This window comes from Ascaphus truei, chromosome 19 (assembly GCF_040206685.1).
Source record: "Ascaphus truei isolate aAscTru1 chromosome 19, aAscTru1.hap1, whole genome shotgun sequence".
Classification (NCBI taxonomy): domain Eukaryota; kingdom Metazoa; phylum Chordata; class Amphibia; order Anura; family Ascaphidae; genus Ascaphus; species Ascaphus truei.
The window spans coordinates 9,199,263-9,221,745 of NC_134501.1; positions in this window are offsets into that span (position 1 = coordinate 9,199,263).

The window sequence follows — 22,483 nt, forward strand, 5'->3', positions numbered from 1 at the left end:
CCAAACCGCCCGGTTTAACAGCCAAACTGCCAGGATTAACAGCCAAACCACCCGGATTAACAGCCAAACCGCCAGGATTAACAGCCAAACCGCCCGGATTAACAGCCAAACCACCCGGATTAACAGCAAAACCGCCAGGATTAACAACCAAACCGCCCCGGATTAACAGCCAAACCACCCGGTATAACAGCCAAACCGCCCGGTATAACAGCCAAACCGCCCGGTATAACAGCCAAACCGCCCGGTTTAACAGCCAAACTGCCAGGATTAACAGCCAAACCACCCGGTATAACATCCAAACCGCCAGGATTAACAGCCAAACCGCCCGGTATAACAGCCAAACCGCCCGGTATAACAGCCAAACCGCCCTGATTGTACGCGCTTTGGAATGGCCTGAGGTGGTGCTAATTATCCCCAGTCTGACTTCTGGGTTTTGCTCTCACAACCAAACCCATATTTCAGGCTCTGGGTGTAACTTGGAATCCCAATATCGCCCCCTAGAGGTGTCGTGAAAACAATGTGCATAATGGAGCTACGAAAATTGGAGTTGTCATTAAACAATGTGAGTTGGAGGCGTTTTTGACAAACCGATGGGACTGGCAGCGCCGGAGTGAAACCGCTTCTACAGAAGTCTTTTAGACGTGGATTGGACATGCGAGAAGGGCTTACAGAACAGCACAGCGCGCCCGTCCATTTCTAAAGGGCACTATAGAAGCGGTTTGTCACACTTCGGAGCTACGAGAACCGGCCCCTATATGTTCCTACAGAATGTAACATATAGTGCAGCGTAGACTGTATAAAAGTGGCATATTACATTATTTGCTGAAATGTTGCTCTACCAGCCAGACCAGTGCCGGCGTGATGGCGGTTACAACAGTGGGACATCCCAATCTGTGATAAATATAATATTTCAATGTAGTCTCTCTTTTTACCCTTCTATGCAGCGGCGGATTTCCGACGCAACGTGGTACTTATTTGTGGCGGCCGCCTCGTTGCTGCCGCCCTGCTGGTCCTTCTGAACCGCAGCGTCAAATGACGCCGCAAAGGTCACTAACATCGCATCGCCATGGTAACGCGACATCATGACAAAACGTGACGCTGCGGCGTCGCATTGCCATGGCAACGAGACGCCGTGTGATGTCACGTTGGTGACGTCCGCGGCATCATTTGACGCTGCAGTTCAGAAGGACCAGCAGGGCGGCAGCAAGGAGGCGGCTGCCAGATGTAAGTGCCGTCCCATCAGACCCGATAAGTCAGAGAGCGCGGCGAATGTATATAGGAGCGGACATTTCTGCTGCCCCAAAATGTTGCCACCCTAAGCCCGGGCCTAAAGGGAAATCTGCCCCTGCTTCTATGTCTCTCTCTGCACCTCCGTGCCAGCCTCCACACTCACTGCCTCCATGTCTCTGCGCCTCCGTGCCAGCCTCCGCACCCACTGCCTCTATGTCTCTGCACCTCCGTGCCAGCCTCCTCACCCACTGCCTCCATGTCTCTGCACCTCCGTGCCAGCCTCCACACCCACTGCCTCCATGTCTCTGCACCTCCGTGCCAGCCTCCACACCCACTGCCTCCATGTCTCTGCACCTCCGTGCCAGCCTCCACACCCACTGCCTCCATGTCTCTGCACCTCCGTGCCACCCTCCACACCCACTGCCTCTACTGTATGTCTCTCTGCACCTCCGTGCCAGCCTCCTCACCCACTGCCTCTACTGTATGTCTCTCTGCACCTCCGTGCCAGCCTCCACACCCACTGCCTCTACTGTATGTCTCTCTGCACCTCCGTGCCAGCCTCCGCACCCACTGCCTCTACTGTATGTCTCTCTGCACCTCCGTGCCAGCCTCCGCACCCACTGCCTCTACTGTATGTCTCTCTGCACCTCCGTGCCAGCCTCCTCACCCACTGCCTCTACTGTATGTCTCTCTGCACCTCCGTGCCAGCCTCCACACCCACTGCCTCTACTGTATGTCTCTCTGCACCTCCGTGCCAGCCTCCACACCCACTGCCTCTACTGTATGTCTCTCTCTGCACCTCCGTGCCAGCCTCCACACCCACTGCCTCTACTGTATGTCTCTCTGCACCTCCGTGCCAGCCTCCACACCCACTGCCTCCATGTCTCTGCACCTCCGTGCCAGCCTCCACACCCACTGCCTCCATGTCTCTGCACCTCCGTGCCAGCCTCCACACCCACTGCCTCCATGTCTCTGCACCTCCGTGCCAGCCTCCACACCCACTGCCTCCATGTCTCTGCACCTCCGTGCCAGCCTCCACACCCACTGCCTCCATGTCTCTGCACCTCTGTTCCAGCCTCCACACCCACTGCCTCTACTGTATGTCTCTCTGCACCTCCGTGCCAGCCTCCACACCCACTGCCTCTACTGTATGTCTCTCTGCACCTCCGTGCCAGCCTCCACACCCACTGCCTCTATGTCTCTGCACCTTCGTGCCAGCCTCCGCACCCACTGCCTCCGTCTCTGCACCTCCGTGCCAGCCTCCACACCCACTGCCTCCATGTCTCTCTCTGCACCTCCGTGCCAGCCTCCACACCCACTGCCTATATGTCTCTCTCTGCACCTCCGTGCCAGCCTCCACACCCACTGCCTCTATGTCTCTCTGCGCCTCCATGCCAGCCTCCACACCCACTGCCTCTATGTCTCTCGGCACCTCCGTGCCAGCCTCCACACCCACTGCCTCTATGTGTCTCTGCACCTCCGTGCCAGCCTCCTCACCCACTGCCTCCATGTCTCTCTGCACCTCCGTGCCAGCCTCCACACCCACTGCCTCTATGTCTCTCTCTGCACCTCCATGTCAGCCTCCACACCCACTGCCTATATGTCTCTCTCTGCACCTCTGTGCCAGCCTCCACACCCACTGCCTCTATGTCTCTCTGCGCCTCCATGCCAGCCTCCACACCCACTGCCTCCATGTCTCTGCACCTCCGTGCCAGCCTCCTCACCCACTGCCTCTATGTCTCTCGGCACCTCCGTGCCAGCCTCCACACCCACTGCCTCTATGTGTCTCTGCACCTCCGTGCCAGCCTCCACACCCACTGCCTCCATGTCTCTGCACCTCCGTGCCAGCCTCCTCACCCACTGCCTCTATGTCTCTCTCTGCACCTCCATGCCAGCCTCCACACCCACTGCCTCTACTGTATGTCTCTCTGCACCTCCGTGCCAGCCTCCTCACCCACTGCCTCTACTGTATGTCTCTCTGCGCCTCCATGCCAGCCTCCACACCCACTGCCTCCATGTCTCTGCACCTCCGTGCCAGCCTCCTCACCCACTGCCTCTATGTCTCTCGGCACCTCCGTGCCAGCCTCCACACCCACTGCCTCTATGTGTCTCTGCACCTCCGTGCCAGCCTCCTCACCCACTGCCTCCATGTCTCTGCACCTCCGTGCCAGCCTCCTCACCCACTGCCTCTATGTCTCTCTCTGCACCTCCGTGCCAGCCTCCGCACCCACTGCCTCTACTGTATGTCTCTCTGCACCTCCGTGCCAGCCTCCTCACCCACTGCCTCTACTGTATGTCTCTCTGCACCTGCGTGCCAGCCTCCACACCCACTGCCTCTACTGTATGTCTCTCTGCACCTCCGTGCCAGCCTCCACACCCACTGCCTCTACAGTATGTCTCTCTGCACCTCCGTGCCAGCCTCCACACCCACTGCCTCTACAGTATGTCTCTCTGCACCTCCGTGCCAGCCTCCACACCCACTGCCTCCATGTCTCTGCACCTCCATGCCAGCCTCCACACCCACTGCCTCCATGTCTCTGCACCTCCGTGCCAGCCTCCACACCCACTGCCTCCATGTCTCTGCACCTCCGTGCCACCCTCCACACCCACTGCCTCTACTGTATGTCTCTCTCTGCACCTCCGTGCCAGCCTCCACACCCACTGCCTCTACTGTATGTCTCTCTGCACCTCCGTGCCAGCCTCCACACCCACTGCCTCCATGTCTCTGCACCTCCGTGCCAGCCTCCACACCCACTGCCTCCATGTCTCTGCACCTCCGTGCCAGCCTCCACACCCACTGCCTCCATGTCTCTGCACCTCCGTGCCAGCCTCCACACCCACTGCCTCCATGTCTCTGCACCTCCGTGCCAGCCTCCACACCCACTGCCTCCATGTCTCTGCACCTCTGTTCCAGCCTCCACACCCACTGCCTCTACTGTATGTCTCTCTGCACCTCCGTGCCAGCCTCCACACCCACTGCCTCTACTGTATGTCTCTCTGCACCTCCGTGCCAGCCTCCACACCCACTGCCTCTATGTCTCTGCACCTTCGTGCCAGCCTCCGCACCCACTGCCTCCGTCTCTGCACCTCCGTGCCAGCCTCCACACCCACTGCCTCCATGTCTCTCTCTGCACCTCCGTGCCAGCCTCCACACCCACTGCCTATATGTCTCTCTCTGCACCTCCGTGCCAGCCTCCACACCCACTGCCTCTATGTCTCTCTGCGCCTCCATGCCAGCCTCCACACCCACTGCCTCTATGTCTCTCGGCACCTCCGTGCCAGCCTCCACACCCACTGCCTCTATGTGTCTCTGCACCTCCGTGCCAGCCTCCTCACCCACTGCCTCCATGTCTCTCTGCACCTCCGTGCCAGCCTCCACACCCACTGCCTCTATGTCTCTCTCTGCACCTCCATGTCAGCCTCCACACCCACTGCCTATATGTCTCTGCACCTCCGTGCCAGCCTCCACACCCACTGCCTCCATGTCTCTGCACCTCTGTTCCACCCTCCACACCCACTGCCTCTACTGTATGTCTCTCTCTGCACCTCCGTGCCAGCCTCCACACCCACTGCCTCTACTGTATGTCTCTCTGCACCTCCGTGCCAGCCTCCACACCCACTGCCTCCATGTCTCTGCACCTCCGTGCCAGCCTCCACACCCACTGCCTCCATGTCTCTGCACCTCCGTGCCAGCCTCCACACCCACTGCCTCCATGTCTCTGCACCTCCGTGCCAGCCTCCACACCCACTGCCTCCATGTCTCTGCACCTCCGTGCCAGCCTCCACACCCACTGCCTCCATGTCTCTGCACCTCTGTTCCAGCCTCCACACCCACTGCCTCTACTGTATGTCTCTCTGCACCTCCGTGCCAGCCTCCACACCCACTGCCTCTACTGTATGTCTCTCTGCACCTCCGTGCCAGCCTCCACACCCACTGCCTCTATGTCTCTGCACCTTCGTGCCAGCCTCCGCACCCACTGCCTCCGTCTCTGCACCTCCGTGCCAGCCTCCACACCCACTGCCTCCATGTCTCTCTCTGCACCTCCGTGCCAGCCTCCACACCCACTGCCTATATGTCTCTCTCTGCACCTCCGTGCCAGCCTCCACACCCACTGCCTCTATGTCTCTCTGCGCCTCCATGCCAGCCTCCACACCCACTGCCTCTATGTCTCTCGGCACCTCCGTGCCAGCCTCCACACCCACTGCCTCTATGTGTCTCTGCACCTCCGTGCCAGCCTCCTCACCCACTGCCTCCATGTCTCTCTGCACCTCCGTGCCAGCCTCCACACCCACTGCCTCTATGTCTCTCTCTGCACCTCCATGTCAGCCTCCACACCCACTGCCTATATGTCTCTCTCTGCACCTCTGTGCCAGCCTCCACACCCACTGCCTCTATGTCTCTCTGCGCCTCCATGCCAGCCTCCACACCCACTGCCTCCATGTCTCTGCACCTCCGTGCCAGCCTCCTCACCCACTGCCTCTATGTCTCTCGGCACCTCCGTGCCAGCCTCCACACCCACTGCCTCTATGTGTCTCTGCACCTCCGTGCCAGCCTCCTCACCCACTGCCTCCATGTCTCTGCACCTCCGTGCCAGCCTCCTCACCCACTGCCTCTATGTCTCTCTCTGCACCTCCATGCCAGCCTCCACACCCACTGCCTCCATGTCTCTCTCTGCACCTCCGTGCCAGCCTCCACACCCACTGCCACAAGTGTTCTGTCGGCACGACACCCGCCGGCACGAGTTTTATAGGAATGGGGGATTACCACAAGACCTGAGCTCAGTGGGAAACAAAGCCAAAGGTTTTGCCGACACTCAGATCCGAGACGTGGGCTGAACTGTGCTCGGAACGTCGGCGGAAAAAGACTCACTTCTCTCTACTGAGCATACACACTCTTTATAATAACATTATCAATATAAGTCGCTTTGCTGTAATATTGCTTTATAACCCAACTTACCAGCGCCTTTTGTTTTGTAAATTGCATTCGAACTCATTCGAAAAGATGATGTGAGTGTTGATTCAGCCCGGTCTGAAAATATTCATCTGGTTGCTCAACTTGCTTAATGCGAAAACTGCCACCTACTTGGCCACATGTATCAGAGGTGCAGACACAACAGGTTGCAGGACCAAGAAATATCAGGCAGCCCCGTCTTCTGTCGGAGCAACTCATCCAGCATTGGAATGGAAGCATGAACAGGTTTGGCCTGATATTATTAACCAGAGCTCTGCCATCTTTACATAACACGGGTACACATATTCACAGCTGGAGAAGTGTTATTCGACTCTCTCTGTATCAAAGCTCAGAATTTATTGCTCTGTTATTATTATTTTATGGAGTTTTATGGCCACACGTGTCTCTGGGGAACCCCGGACACTTTCCCCAGGACAAATCAGTCAGACATTCGAAAGGGGGACTGCAGAGGAAGCATTGAAAATGCTGGGAACATCCTGCACAGCCCCGATTCCCATCTCCCCTGACCCGCAGGTAGGGGGGCCAAACTTTGTTTGAATCCAAAGTGGGAGGAAACTGATAAAGTGGAAAAGCAGAGCAAATAAAAACATGATTGTGAGACACCACTGCCAGCCCTGCTCAACGCTTTCCTCACCGACACATGTCCCAAATTTCCTGAACATGACACTCGTTACAAAGCATCAATGTTATTTTTGCTGTCTGATGTTGGTCCAGACGCTGGCGATATTGATGTTACCTTGCTGATTATTTTGACCGGTGCAACTGATTTGCTGACACTACACAAAAGTGGATCAGCTGTTCCCAGGATTCCACGAAGCAGGTTCCCCCCCGCTCCACCCCCCACCCCCCCCCCCCCCATCCTTTCCTAAACAAATAGAACACTTTTGATTCTAGTTTTTTCTGGATTCCCTGAATACCGCGGAAGTTTTTCCTTATAGAAACAGCCTTTGTTTTCTGGATGATCCAGAAAGAAAAAAACATTTATCAAGGCTGGTGTGGCCTAAGACAGACATATTGAACATGGATGATGTGTGTGTACAACTATTATTCCCGGTGTCTGCTTGAGATTTGGGGAGGTGTTACAGATAGAAAAGGCAGTGGCTCAGAACACTATAGTAGAGAAACTTACATTAACTTCAGTGGAGGTTTCGGCGTGATTGTGCCCTGATCGGCACTATTGCAGTTTAATGTATAACCCTCATAGAGAACAGGATGTACAACATTTTGCTGGGTTATCAATGTTTTCTCTTCTCTGTTGCCCATGGTATAGCTCCCACATCATAAGGTCTGACCCGCCCTGGGGCCCCCATACCACAGTAGCTACATTATGGGTATTTTGCCTGTTTGCTTGGGGATATCTCATTCAGCTCTGATCGGGAGAGCAAAGCACCATCAGGGACGTCGCCATCATGTAAGGATCGCTCATGTGATTGGGGCGCAATGGAGGGGCGGTCTACTGTGCCAGCCTAATGCATGCGGCCCCTGGCACTCAGAGAGCAAAGATCTCCAGCAAGTTAGCTTTGTCATTTGGTATAGAACTCAATGGTAAATCCATCGGTGTCGGAACTTGGTTATAAAGAAGAGATGAGCCACGAAGCAATGAGGATTGGGGTTTTTTAGCTTATGACATCGTCATGTCGTCAACAGTGAATACATGCCAGGTTTTCAGGATTTCCCTGTGTCAGCAGAGGTGGTGCAATCAGTCCCTGCTTCAGCACAGGTGGTTCAGTCAGTGTCAGCTTCAGCACAGGTGGCTCAATCAGTTCCTGCTTCAACACAGGCGGCTCAATCAGATGCTTTGACTTTGAGCCAACTGTGCTGAAGCTTGGATACCCTGAAAACTTGACCTGTTGGGAGGATGGGGGGGGGGGGCAGATTACTGGAGTTGTGTGCCCCCCTGCTCTAACACTCTCCACAAACATGGGGATAGAAATAAAAGATGTACAGTAACTACAATCAGCGGCTTAATAAGCCTTATCCCAGGGCAGGTGGGGGGAAAAGCAAAAGATGCCAAAATACCCAGAAGTATCCCATGTAGCTAAATCTATTAAAGCAAGATTTAACACGTATCTACTTTCCACGTTAACATCTCTCTCTCTCCTGAGAGCGATAAAGACAAATGTATATCATTTATCAAATAAAATGGCTCAATTAGCCTAGAAAATGGCCCAGTTCACATGTGGAATGGTTTTCTGGTGCCAGAACTGCACAATGGTATCATTGCAGCGATTGCCAGCCCCTGGCACCAGCATATGGGATCAATATAAGACATGGGGGGTGGGACAGAAGACAAGGGATAGGGAGGAATGTTACACTATGTTGCCATAGGTGTAGGCAGGCAGACAAGGATTACAGTTCATAGTGTCTCCCACGTGGGCCATCAATTCACACCGCGAGCTTTCCAGAGGTGTGAGCTGATGCCGAAAGCCATTCCCCTCTGCCTGTCACAGGGGTTCCTATGCAATCCATGGAGAAAGTGATTGGCAGCGAATGCGACAGAAATGGGAATTCGGTGGGTTTTGTTCCCGAGTCTTCATTTGCACATTTCTTGGGGTCAAAACATTAGAACATTTATTCACATTGTGTTAAGAAAAAGCACAGTGCTACTGCTCACCATAAACCAGAAAGAGTAGCTTTACTGAATGGGGGTGGGGGGGGGTATTTTTGACATTTCTGTCGTTTGTTTTAGTGGTGAAGGACAAATGGGGAGGAGGGGGTGTATCAGGTAATATATTGAACCCACAGTCACATGGCGATTTAATGCAATATATATATATATACTCTTGCGTTCTGGTCAAGGATGTCTTCTCTCTACCTTTGTTGTGTCTACAGCCCTCTCCTGCCTTAAACCTTTCTCACTGACTGCCCCACACCTCTGGAATACCCTTCCCCTCAATATCCGACTAGCACCCCTCTCTATCGACCTTTAGGACCTTTCTTAAAACACATCTCCTTAATGAAGCATATGAGTAGCTCCGTGGATGATACTATACACTTCATACATAAACCTTGGCCCCCTGCAGACGCACATACCAGAACACCCTCCTATTGTCTCTGTACGTTCTTCCTACTTACCACTTAGATTGTAAGCTCTTCGGGGCAGGGACTCATTTTCTTAATGTTACTTTTATGTCTGAAGCTCATATTCCCATTATGTGTTATTTTTTATTATTTGTTATTTATATTATTATGTCACGTGTATTACTGCTGTGAAGCACTATGTACATTAATGGCGCTATATAAATAAAGATATTTATATATATATATATATATATATATATATATATATATATATATATATTCATAACACATATATGTTAATGTGAAAAAAGAGTGGGTGTATATGCGCTCTCCCTTTTTGTTTTGTAGATTGTGTGTGTGTGTGTGTGTGTGTGTGTGTGTGTGTGTGTGTGTGTATATATATATATATATATATATATATATATACATTTTTATTTTACATTAACATATATGTGTTGGTTTATGACTGTAATGTTTTTTTACTATGTAAACTGATATATAACAATACCCAAGATTAATCAAGTAACTCCTTCCATAGCTCACAATAACTACTAACTACAGTAATATCCATGTACAGTATAATGCTAATGAAAATAAAGCGACCCCACTGGATTTACAACCACGAGTACCTTGATACATTGAAACAAAGAGTTGAATGTTGTGTCATCATGCATTGCAGTTACTGCACTTGTTTGGTTTGAATCCAAGTTTGCAAATGAGAATCATCTGATCATAGCATGATGACGTTGTGATGGACAATGCACATAGAGCAGAGTTGGGTAAATAAGATAGAGGTCTGTGTTAAAAGCTTTCTGGCAAGGAATTGGAAACATGTATCTCATAGTTAGTGGCTGGGGAAAGGAATTTGAGAAAATGGTGCATGTAAATCACATCAGAATCTTTGTGTTGAAATCCAGCACTGCCCGAGCATAGTGCATTACCGATGATGAGTTTGTGGTTCAGCGTGATCAACATCTGAATGAGAAACAATGAGTGTCAACGGATGAAGATTAACATGGGCCTCCTCTTTAAGGGATCTGGGAGAATTGGTTGGGTTGAAATGGTAAAGCAGAAGATTAATGAGATTTCATGGGGCCGATGACAGAACATCTTTGGGTAATGGAACTGGAAGGGAATAGACTACAGAAACTCACTACTCTGTGTCTGACTGTGATTTTCCACCCATGTCCATGTTTTTCTGTTCCCCAATGGATTATGACTTAGACTTTACAACGTGGAGGTGTACGCCATGCATCAGCCAGAATTGACAACGTCTGCGGCTGCTTTGGGAGACGACTCTGGGTTTTTGGTGTACTAAGTATTTCTTTTTACATCTTTTCCCATTTGCCTATCATACAAATGTACATACTGCTCAGGGTTCATTGTAAATATCGTTCCATGGGATAGGTCCGGAATGTGAAGCCCTATTGCAACTTCTATTTCCATTCAGACACAACTACAGTTTTTTACTTCAACCAGTAAATACAGATTTTTGTCATGACAGGCAGTTGGTACGTAGAATATATTCTGACTAGCGAAGAATTTCTTTGGGGTAATAGCTCAATTTTGGATATTCATGAATGGAAAAAAACTTTGCAGGTTGTTGGTGATTTTTGGCAAAACTGGCCAATACTGCAAATGTTTAAGAAAAAAAAAGGGGAAGGAAAAAACAAAAGTAAGTTATTACAACTGTGCAAATATTTATAAAAAATGTGGCGCAGACATTCTTATTTCCAAAACAAACTTAAACATACTTACATAGTTACATAGTAGATACTAAGGTTGAAAAAAGACATACATCCATCAAATTTAATTTATGCTAAATTTAGACGACAAATACTTTATCCTATATTTGTAATTACAGTATATTGATCCAGAGGAAGGCAAACACAAAACCCCAGTGAAATATCACCCAATGATACAGATATGGCCTGTTTGTTATTCCGGCTTTCCTCAGCAAAAGTGTGGACATGCGTCGTTCTACAGAACGATTATTTTCCCAGAACTGTAATATTTATTTATTTATAAAATGTTTTACCAGGAAGTAATACATTCAGAGTTACCTCTCGTTTTCACGTATGTCCTGGGCATAGAGTTAAGATGACAAATAATACATGGATACAAATACAGTTACATAAGTTAGCAGGGTATATACAGCACATACTCAGGTGGCGTTTTCACCCAGTTGATACCGCGTATCAGAATATAGGCAGCAGAGGCAGTATGTTTCGGGTCATTATCCTGGAAGAACCTATGACCATTTGGGAATGGTTCCGTAATATATTCAACTATAGGGTCGATAATCTCCCACTGAATAAAACGTTTTATCCATGATGCCTGTACAGAGATCACACAAAAAAAGTACATTACAAATAATAAAATGAACTATTGACAAAAAGGAAAATCGAGGAATTACTGTACCGTGATATATTACAATGGGCCCTCTTCCAAGTCTAGAGATAGCACCCCACACATCGACCTTCAGTGGGTGCTTGGGACGAGGCTTTTTTTGTAGAGGGCAATAGTGCAAAATCTTTCCAGGGCTGCTGACGTTTCATCTGAACATATTACATCCTGAAACGTTTCCCCACTATCGATCCATGCTTGCGCTTGCACTATTCTCTTAATCTTGCTTGGCTCCCTTATCATTGGGTACACTAATGAAAAGATAGAATTGTACAGGAATCGTGTGGCCAGTTGGGCATACTGAACAACACTATTGCATTACACAATATTACAATAGTACAGTAAAACACTTTACTTGACACGTCTATATTTCCATCCCAAATCACGTCTCATTCTCTTTATGCTGGATTCAGACATTGTCAGGTTATGCTCCTTCAGCAGAAGCTCTCTAACATCTGCTGCACAGTTCTCATCATTTGCGTTGCTAAGGTCATCCACCGCCCGCTTTTCCGCCCTATGGTTATAACAAAATGTGAATGATTAACGAGTACTGTAAATAAAATACAGTACTACGGTCATTTTTTTTTTGTAAACTTGGAGAACACCGCCTGTACATACACATGCATAGAAGACTGCCCCTGCACATACTGTACTTACCCATGCATAGAAGACTGCATGTGCACATACTGTACTTACCCATGCATAGAAGACTGCCCCTGCACATACTGTACTAACCCATGCATAGAAGACTGCCCCTGCACATACTGTACTTACCCATGCATAGAAGACTGCCCCTGCACATACTGTACTTACCCATGCATAGAAGACTGCATGTGCACATACTGTACTTACCCATGCATAGAAGACTGCCCCTGCACATACTGTACTAACCCATGCATAGAAGACTGCCCCTGCACATACTGTACTTACCCATGCATAGAAGACTGCCCCTGCAAATACTGTACTTACCCATGCATAGAAGACTGCCCCTGCACATACTGGACTTATCCCTGTTCACAAATGTGCCTCTAATCCAGCAGTGTGGTGGTTAACTGCTGGTAGGCAATTAACTAACACCACCTGGCTGATTACAGGTGTTAGAAAAAGCCTGCCTCTGAGTCAGGAAGAGAGACTCCTGAGCACACATGTGAGCTGAACAAGGACACAGACGTCTTGAGCCTGCCAGAAGAGACTGCATGCTGCCAGCAAGACACAGGGGAAAGTACTTCTAAACCTGGATCCTGACATTGCCTTATCGCACAAAGGTGTGGACACCAGGAGAACAAAGAAGCCTTCCTCTACAAGAAAACAGATAAGACTTTTCTTATATGACGGTTATCTATGTCTTTATGTATATATAAATGTCCCTATGACTTGGGCCGGTGAATCGTAACCACACAGTTAAAAAGAGCTGGACTACAAGTGTACAGTATATATACTCCAAAGTGGAGCGGATTTTGTTTGCTGATTTACATGTTTGCTGTGTTTAAAGTGACAGGCGCAATAAAGCCTTATTTTAATTTCACCTTAAAACAGTCTCCATTGCATACCTCTGAACACATCTCTTACATTACCCATGCATAGAAGACTGCATGTGCACATACTGTACTTACCCATGCATAGAAGACAGCCCCTGCACATACATACCCATGCATAGAAGACTGCCCCTGCACATACATACCCATGCATAGAAGACTGCCCCTGCACATACATACCCATGCATAGAAGACTGCCCCTGCACATACATACCCATGCATAGAAGACTGCCCCTGCACATACATACCCATGCATAGAAGACTGCCCCTGCACATACATACCCATGCATAGAAGACTGCCCCTGCACATACATACCCATGCATAGAAGACTGCCCCTGCACATACATACCCATGCATGGAAGACTGCCCCTGCACATACATACCCATGCAAGGAAGACTGCCCCTGCACATACATACCCATGCATAGAAGACTGCCCCTGCACATACATACCCATGCATAGAAGACTGCCCCTGTACATACATACCCATGCATAGAAGACTGCCCCTGCACATACATACCCATGCATGGAAGACTGCCCCTGCACATACATACCCATGCAAGGAAGACTGCCCCTGCACATACATACCCATGCATAGAAGACTGCCCCTGCACATACATACCCATGCATAGAAGACTGCCCCTGCACATACATACCCATGCATAGAAGACTGCCCCTGCACATACATACCCATGCATAGAAGACTGCCCCTGCACATACATACCCATGCATAGAAGACTGCCTGTCTATACATCTCTGGAAGTTAAAAAAAAAAAAAAGTAAAGAAATTGTAACCATAATGTCTTACAAATATGTTGGAGAATGAAATACCATTCAATAAACAGCAGTATTCTGTAGAATCCATGACAAAATACAGATAATCCTTCCTGGAAAGCAGTAGATGATGTTTTCATCTCAGTCTCTATACCTATCCCTCTAGTGGATAAGGAAAGTTTAGCTGATGTGCAAAGTTATCGCTGCTTCCAGTAATAATGATCACTCTCAGCACATACTGCACGACGCATGCTAGCTACAGTGTTGCATTGAATATGACTGTATCCTTTACTGTATTAACCTTGATTTTGACAAAGGGGCATGTTGAACTTGCCCTCCCTTGGCCTTTATATACCTAAGCATTTCCCCTGCATCCGCCCTGCTGACACCAGTGGCTGATTTACGGATTGATTATACTGAGAAATAAGAGGAATAATTTGACACACGTTATGATGGCATAAATCAATTTCTGCATCTGAAACCATTATTTCTCATTTTTGCATTAGAGAACATGTTGGCCTGTAGGGCCCGCAATGCGTTGCAACACGACACGGCGAAGGCCCTAACACGCTTCCTACATGTGGCGGAGATGCAAAGGGTTACAAACCCAGTTTGATGTTGATCAAGGTGCACCCTGGGATCCCCATACATTGCTCCATTGTCTGACAAATACCACACTGACAACAGCGATGAGCAGTCAATTAGCCGGGAACTGCCCTTTCCAGCTGTTCCCTGGATTACTGGGGGTTATTAATCCTTGCCTGACACCCACTGTGAAACTTTCATCCAGCTCATTTTAAACTAAGATACAGTGGAATCCCCAAAACCACAGGAATCTCCAGGTTTCAGGTGATCGAATCCACCAACCGTGCAATCTGCCGTGTCCATCTGGAAACGAGTGGATCTTGCAGTGTTGTGTGGCTTGGGAGGGGGCTTCTGGATCTGATTAGCAGAAAATCCGTTCCCCGTGTTCGCTTCTCCTTTGGTACATTTGAAGATATTCGCACAACTTTTTTTCATACTATGACCAATTTTTTTTTCTTCTTTTTATCGTTTCGCGCATTTTTTTTTAAAATAAGTGTGGACTTTTGTAAAAACTTCCCAAAAATGGGAAACTTAAGAGAAATTTGTGGGGGGGGGAAAAAACATTTGCATGTCATTAGTAAAACCCCGTGAGAGTCAAGTGATGTACTAGTTATTAAGATGGTTTAAAGCAGGAATTAGGAAATAAGAGTACTAACAGATCCCTTTCAGAAGGGATTGCAATTACTCGCACTGCAGCAAATGGTCCTCTTGATCAAAACAGGGTAATAAGGATATCTGAGTATTTTAGCAGAATGGCAGAGGTACTTAAATGAATGCAGTATGTAGCCACATTTAACAATCTAAATTTGGATTTTATGCCACAACTGTGGTGCATTTGCACGTCTCGGTCAGGTCTGCAACCCTGTCTTTCCCCATTATCTCTTAGCATACAATGCTTCCACTGCAGCCAAGGATTCTGGGTAATGACATGCAAATGAGCACAGTGTGTCACTCTTCTTAACCATTTCAGCATGGAGCCCTGTAAGCGTATGCCTGCCGCATAACGCAGCTTTTACGCACAGACTGGGGTAATGAAATGCAGAGCAAGTATACCTACGCACAGACAGCTGTTTCAACCTTTTGGGTCTCATCCGTGTGAGGTTAGTTGCTGGCTATGCAACGTGAAGCTGGTACGTGGGTATAACCAAGTTTATGCCAAGAACCACCAGTGCAGGGAAGAATTGATGGGAAGGTTTTGATCTTTGAAGTGGGAAAAACAGGTAGACAGGCATAGAGCAGACATGTCATATAACCCATGATGGAGAAGTACAGTAAATGAATAGAAATACTTTACAGACTTATACTTCATAACAATACACCACTGTATGTGGAAGGGCGTACGGGGACAGCGTTCAAAGTTACCTCTTGCTCCAAATGATATATTTTATTTGAAACATTCAAGGAATCTGAGCACATTTTACTTGGATTTGTAGATCTGCGGTGTACTGTAGGGTCTGATTTATTGATGGCCTTAATGTATATGAAATAAGAGCTAAATCAGAGCTTTTTTATTTTTTACATATACCATTAATCCAAATGAGGAAATATAGGAGTTGAAGCTTTTGCAATGGCTAGAATTGGATACTTTCAAAGGGAATTATTACACACCAGTGAGTAATAATATTCATTATCCCTAAGTCATTTGGCAACCTGGACACATTGCTTTAGAAAGTACTAAAATCATGGGAATGCAAGGTGAAATATAAGATCCAAGAAGAAAGCGTCACTGTTTGTTTGGGCACAAATATAATAAATGTTTCAAATTAAATATTGATAACAACAATAATGATACTCTATAGTTGTATAGCATCTTTAAATTCCAAAAAGTTTTACAATAGTATTTTAGAGGCATGAATGAATTCTGGTGTTCTGTCTGCATGGGAGCGTGTGAAGGTGAGATGAAGGGAAAAGCTAGAATTGAACATACAAGCTTGCTTATTCAAGAGCTCTGTTACATACCTGCTGCCACCATATACGTATATTGTATATAATGTATACCCTGTTCATTTATGTAACTGTATTTGTAACCATGTATTATTTTTCTTAACTCTGTGCCCAGGACATACATGAAAACCAGAGGTAACTCTCAATGTATTACTTCCTGGTAAAATATTTTATAAATAAATAAATATACGTGATATATATAAGAGAACACTCACTGCTATGGTATGTATGTATATGGACTAGTCCAGGGGTAGCCAACTCCAGTCCTCAAGCACTAGCAACAGATCAGGTTTTCAGAATATCCCTGCTTCAGCACGGGTGGCTCAATCAGTCCCTGCTTCAGCACAGGTGACTCAATCAGTTCCAGCTTTAGCACAGGTGGCTCAATTAGTGGCTCAGTCTTTGGCTGTGCTGAAGCAGCGATATCCTGAAAACCTGACCTGTTGGTGACCCTTGAGAACTGGAGTTGGCTACCCCTGGTCTAGTCTCAAACTGATTTAGTGCTGCCTGCGTTGAAAATGTTGGTGATACAAAATAAAAATAATGTTGATTAATGATGATGTTTCAATTAGACTTTCTGTGTTAAAGACTGCGAGAAATACATTTGTGTTTGATTACTTTTACAACTGCTTATTTCCGGCTTTGGCTATGAATCTCCTCCCACGACTCAGGATATCTCACTCCAAAAGACTTTTGGAGACACAACCAAGACAGTAAATCAATCGCTTTGGTCACAGTATTCCCTGTGTGCACGGCTACATTATAATGTGTCCGGGTCTTTAGTGAAACGTTACCCGGGCTTTCTGTACATAGAGATTCTTACTGTCTATCTTTGGGACGCATCTGGAAGAACCATCAAGTTATCTGATTGGAAACCGATCACCTGCTTTGCCCCATGGAGAGCTTTAGCATGTGTTGTAAAAAAGAGTGACACACTGTGCTCATTTGCATGTCATTACCCAGAATCCCTAGCTGCAGTGGAAGCCCTGTTTGCTAAGAGATTATTTATTTATCAAATGTTTTACCAGGAAGTAATACATTGAGAGTTACCTCGCGTTTTCAAGTATGTCCTGGGCATAGAGTTAAGATGACAAATAATACATGGTTACAAATACAGTTACATAAATGAACAGGGTTATACATTACAGACAAGACATTTCATAGCATAGTTAGAGATAATATTTATTATAGGCGTATGTAACAGTTACAGACCAGGTTAAAATGTGGGTCAGCTTTAGTTGGGAAAGAACTTAAACTGGTGGTGGCTGAGAGAGTCTCTGGTAGGTTGTTCCAGTTTTGGGGTGCACGGTAAGAGAAGTAGCTGCGGCCTGATACTTTGCTGAACTTTGGGATCATGAACAGTCTTTTGGAGTCAGATCTCAGATGATAAGTGCTGCGTGTGGTAGGGGAGAGGAGCTAGTTCAGATAGGTGGGTAGCTTGACCAGAAAGTACTGAAGACAAGACAGGAGAGATTAACTTTGCGCCTAGACTCGAGTGATGACCAATCTAACGGGGAAGGGCAGGGTTGCAGATCTGTCTCAGACATGAGAATGTGCTCACAAGTGGTATTTTTTATTTGCTGTACACGGTACGGTGGAGGGTTTGTGTCACTTTTTTTATCCACCATAACTTTTTTAATGTCTTGTAAAAATGAAGCATTCTTCTGTTTGATTGATTGAAAATCAATAGGTTACTGATAATGACATACTGTGTATCTGTGTATCTGTCTGACATACAATAGATTAGTGAACCAGCAGATCATGTATGTCTGTGTGTATCTCTCTCAACTCTGTCTCTCCAGACCCTACCTGTCACGGGAGCAGGGGGGAGTCCATCTTGGCTTTGGTAGCAGAGGAAGTGCTCACTGCTTCCGGTGCTTACTGACAGGCTCCTCTGCTGCTAACCCCGCCCCCACCCTTCTCTGCCAGGCCAATCATCTCTCTGCTCTGCTGCTAACCCCCGCCCCCCACCATTCTCTACCAGGCCAATCATCTCTTTGCTCTGCTCCCTGCCCCCGGCATCTGCTGCACCAATCAGCTGCTCTCCTCCCCACCGGCATCCTATGCTCTGTGAGACCCTGGACACTCAGCAAAAACCTGGACATTTCCGGGTATGTCGGCCCCCCGGGACACATCACAAAAAAACAGGACTGTCCCGGCTAAACCGGGACGTCTGGTCACCCTACGCGTGTGGCCACCCTATGCTGTGGGGCCCCCGGGCAACTGCCCAGCGTGCCCATACATTAAGACGGCCCTGCGATCGCTCACAGGAGAACGGAACCATCGGCAACTTAGCTAATTACTTATTGTGAGAATTATATTGATGCACATATTAAAGGGGGAAAAATTAAGAAACAATAAAACCGTCCGGCTTTAATGTCTCATATTTGGTTGAAGTAGATATTTCACATGGGTTGCTGTTATTAACAATATATTTTACTCTCTTTCGCTTAAACCTGATTAGAAGATATCAAGCTTTTTGCATGCGGTTATTTCTTCAAACTAGTTCCCACAAAAGCTACTGTCTGAATTTTAGACCCAGTTACATAATATTAGAAAAGACAGGCTGCTGCTTACGTTCTGGGCAAGTGTTCAAATGAGCTTTTTAAGACACATCTCCATGAAGTGGGAATTACGAATAATAACATTACTTGGCTTCTACGTAATTATCTCTGAGGCTTGGAAAACAAAAGAAATGAATCACCCGCTATCAGTAGCATGTATTTCTTCACACAGAAAAGTAGTGACATGCTACATTTTGCACAATTGTGTTGCAAAATTTGTATTCCCCCTCTCCCCGCAAATTTGATTGCCGGCAAAGCTGCACTGAGCTGACTAAGGGGCCTATGCAGAGAGCAGCGCTTTTTAAAATTGGAGAGGGGAATAAAAAGTAGGTTTAATGGAGAGTTTTATTCTCCATATGCAGAAATGGGCGAAATCCGCTATTTTTAGCATTACTGCATGTGGAGAATTGTAAATGAGGAGATGCGCGCAGCTGAAAGGGGAAAAAAAAATCGCGCATTTTTTTTTTTTCCCCTATAGCCGGCGAGCTCCTGCATCTTGCCAACTTTAGTTGGCGGAGAAAATTGAAGAAAATCGCGCCAAAAACAGCCGCTAGATGGCGAGCGCGCCTTTCTGAATTCGGAAATTTTTCAGACTGGCGAGATGTAGTTTCTCGCCAGCCGCGCGGCGAGATTTTCAAATAGAAAAAAAAATGGCACGTTTTTCCTACCTCGCCATTTTCAGCTGTTTTTTGCGCGATTTTCTCCGTAAAATGGCGAGATTGTAAATAGCGCTGCTCTCTGCATGAGGCCCTAAGCAACTCATATGAAATTAGCAGAGTCTGAGGGTCACATCAGGGCCCTTCACGGGCTGCATTTGTCCCATGGGCGGCCTGATGTAGAGACATTCTCTCACACCATCACACTTCCACCTCTGCTACTAACGCAGCAAAACATGAAAAATACTATGTTTTTTTGTTTTTTTTTAATAAATCAGCTCTGTAGTATTAGATAATACTGTCTGCATTTTTTTTTTTTTTAACTACTAGTGCATTTGTAATGATTTTTTTAATGTGCTGATCATTCTTTGGTTGCTATAGCAAGCATTTACAAAGTCATAACCACTTCCTCTTTTGAAACACACCTTTCTGAGCTCTGTCCTTTGGCAACAAAGTATCTCAAACAGAACAGTTGCTGTGTTCCAAACAGCAGACTGTCTATTACTCTGAAATCTGTAACAATATTGTGTTACACTTAGTAATATAATGTTACATATCAGCTGCAGCATTTCACAGACTGCCGTACAAAGTTAGAAGGCAGCCATTTCGTTAGGTACACAATCAGGATTTTGGACAGATGTATAACCAGAGCAGGAAACGATTGCCAGCTTAGGTAAGAATGTAAAATGCTCATTGCCACATGCTTTACATATACAAATTAGATGAAAAAAAGGAGGAGGGGGAGTGTATTATTGGTGCTTTAACCTTAACGTACCAGAGCGCTTTACAAGTCTTTGGGCACACTTTCTGTGGTACCAGCAAAGTGCCCCGTTCCGTTTCGGCTAATGCTCATTGTAACTAAGGAACTGTAGCAACACAAAAAAATGGGAGCAGGTGCTCTCAATAAAGAGAATTCTTCTTAACTCTGCTCATATTTGTTTGATTTGCTCTCTGTCTGGGCAGTTAGCCACAGCGCCAGTTTCCACCCCCTTGGCGTGATGGCGAGAGTGAGAGGGCTAATCTGTGTGAAAATGTGGAAATAGATGTGAAAGTCAGATCTGCGAGCTTTCGGACGATTTGCCCGTAATGCTCTGGCGATGTTTTGCTAACCTCGGTATCTAAACAAATCAGAACATTTTTAAAGCTTATTCAGATGGAAAACGGACACCTTCCCCAGATGGATAGGCTTTTCCACCAATTAACTACAGCTTCTTTCCGTCTCACTCCTGTAGCCCCGCAGACAGAGATCCCGCGAGTAGCGTCTCCAGGCAGAAGAGAATGAAAAGTGGGGCAGTTAGCTGGAACACACGAGATGAGTTTTATGCAGCTCTAAGCCGGCCGAATACATTGCATGTGGCAGGCGGACTTACTAAAGCTGAACTATAGCCAAGAAGTTCAGCATACCGGCCACAGCACTTTTATTTCATGTTTTAGCTCTAGAACAGGAGTGGGCAACGCCAGACATCAAGGGCCACCAACATATCATGTTTTCAGGATATCCCTGCTTCAGCACAGGTGTCTCAGTCAGTTGGTCAGTCCTTGACTGGCCAACTCCAGTTCTCAAAGGCCACCAACAGATCAGGGTTTACGGATATATTCCTGCTTCAGCGCAGGTGGCTCAATCAGTGGCACAGTCAAAGACTGAGCCACTGATTGAGCCATCTGTGCTGAAGCAGGGATAGTCTGAAAATATGACCTGTTGGTGGCCCTTGAGGACTGGAGTTGCTCACCCCTGCTCTAGAACCAGAAGGTTGTTGCTAGACACCCAGGACAATATGCATACACAAGGCCAGCCACTAATATTCCAGCAAAGAGGGCACATTTACTCCCTCTGCTGCTAATGAAGAGGTTAAAAAGCGTACAGGTGGCAGGCCTTTCCGTGTCCGATTTAAATCCCTCCTGGATCATACCTATACGTGTGTATTGAGTGAATATGATTACATTCGAATTTTCAAACATCCTGTGCAGATTGAGCACAAATCAACCCGAACTCGGGTCTAATAGGCTTGGAACAAAGAAAGCCAGAAGTGTGTTTTGGCTTACACGCTTAGTGTTATTTTTCCAGCTCTATTCAGTGCAATTTGATTTATAGCTTCTCTTATAAAAAATCGTTAGTAAGATGTATGTATGAACGCAGCGGTGGAAGTGTGATGGTACTAGGGGGAACAGATTATCGCTACTTTTTAATTTTCACACCCAGAGAACCACTTTATTTTTAAGGAAACGGTATTTATTTTAGAAAGTCTCTGCCCCCTTTCTATTTTTGACAGCAAAGCTTTTGCTTAAAGCATTGTGAAATACAGTTTTGGACTGTATAAAAATATAGATCCTTTTCAAAGGATACTGTATATATATATATCTACTATATATTTGTGAGATCACTGTATGTCTGCGTCCCAAGGGTCAATCGCATTGGACCTTGGGCCTGTCACTCCTGCTCAGGCCATGCCCGCCCCCGCACACCTCTCATTGGCCTACGTCCAACACCAATGCCACACTGTCCCACCCCTCACTGACTCTCATTGGCCTGCGTCCAATGCCCGCCCCCGCACACCTCTCATTGGCCTGCGTCCCACCCCTCACTGACTCTCATTGGCCTGCGTCCAATGCCCGCCCCCGCACACCTCTCATTGGCCTGCGTCCAACACCAATGCCCTAATACTTCCACACTGTCCCACCCCTCACTGAGTTTTGGGAACGCTGGGGCCACGCTTCACAGCTATCAAAACCTTCACGTCTGCTACCACAGACTGCCGAATCAGGTACAGCAGTGTTTCCCAAACTGTGCGCCGCGGC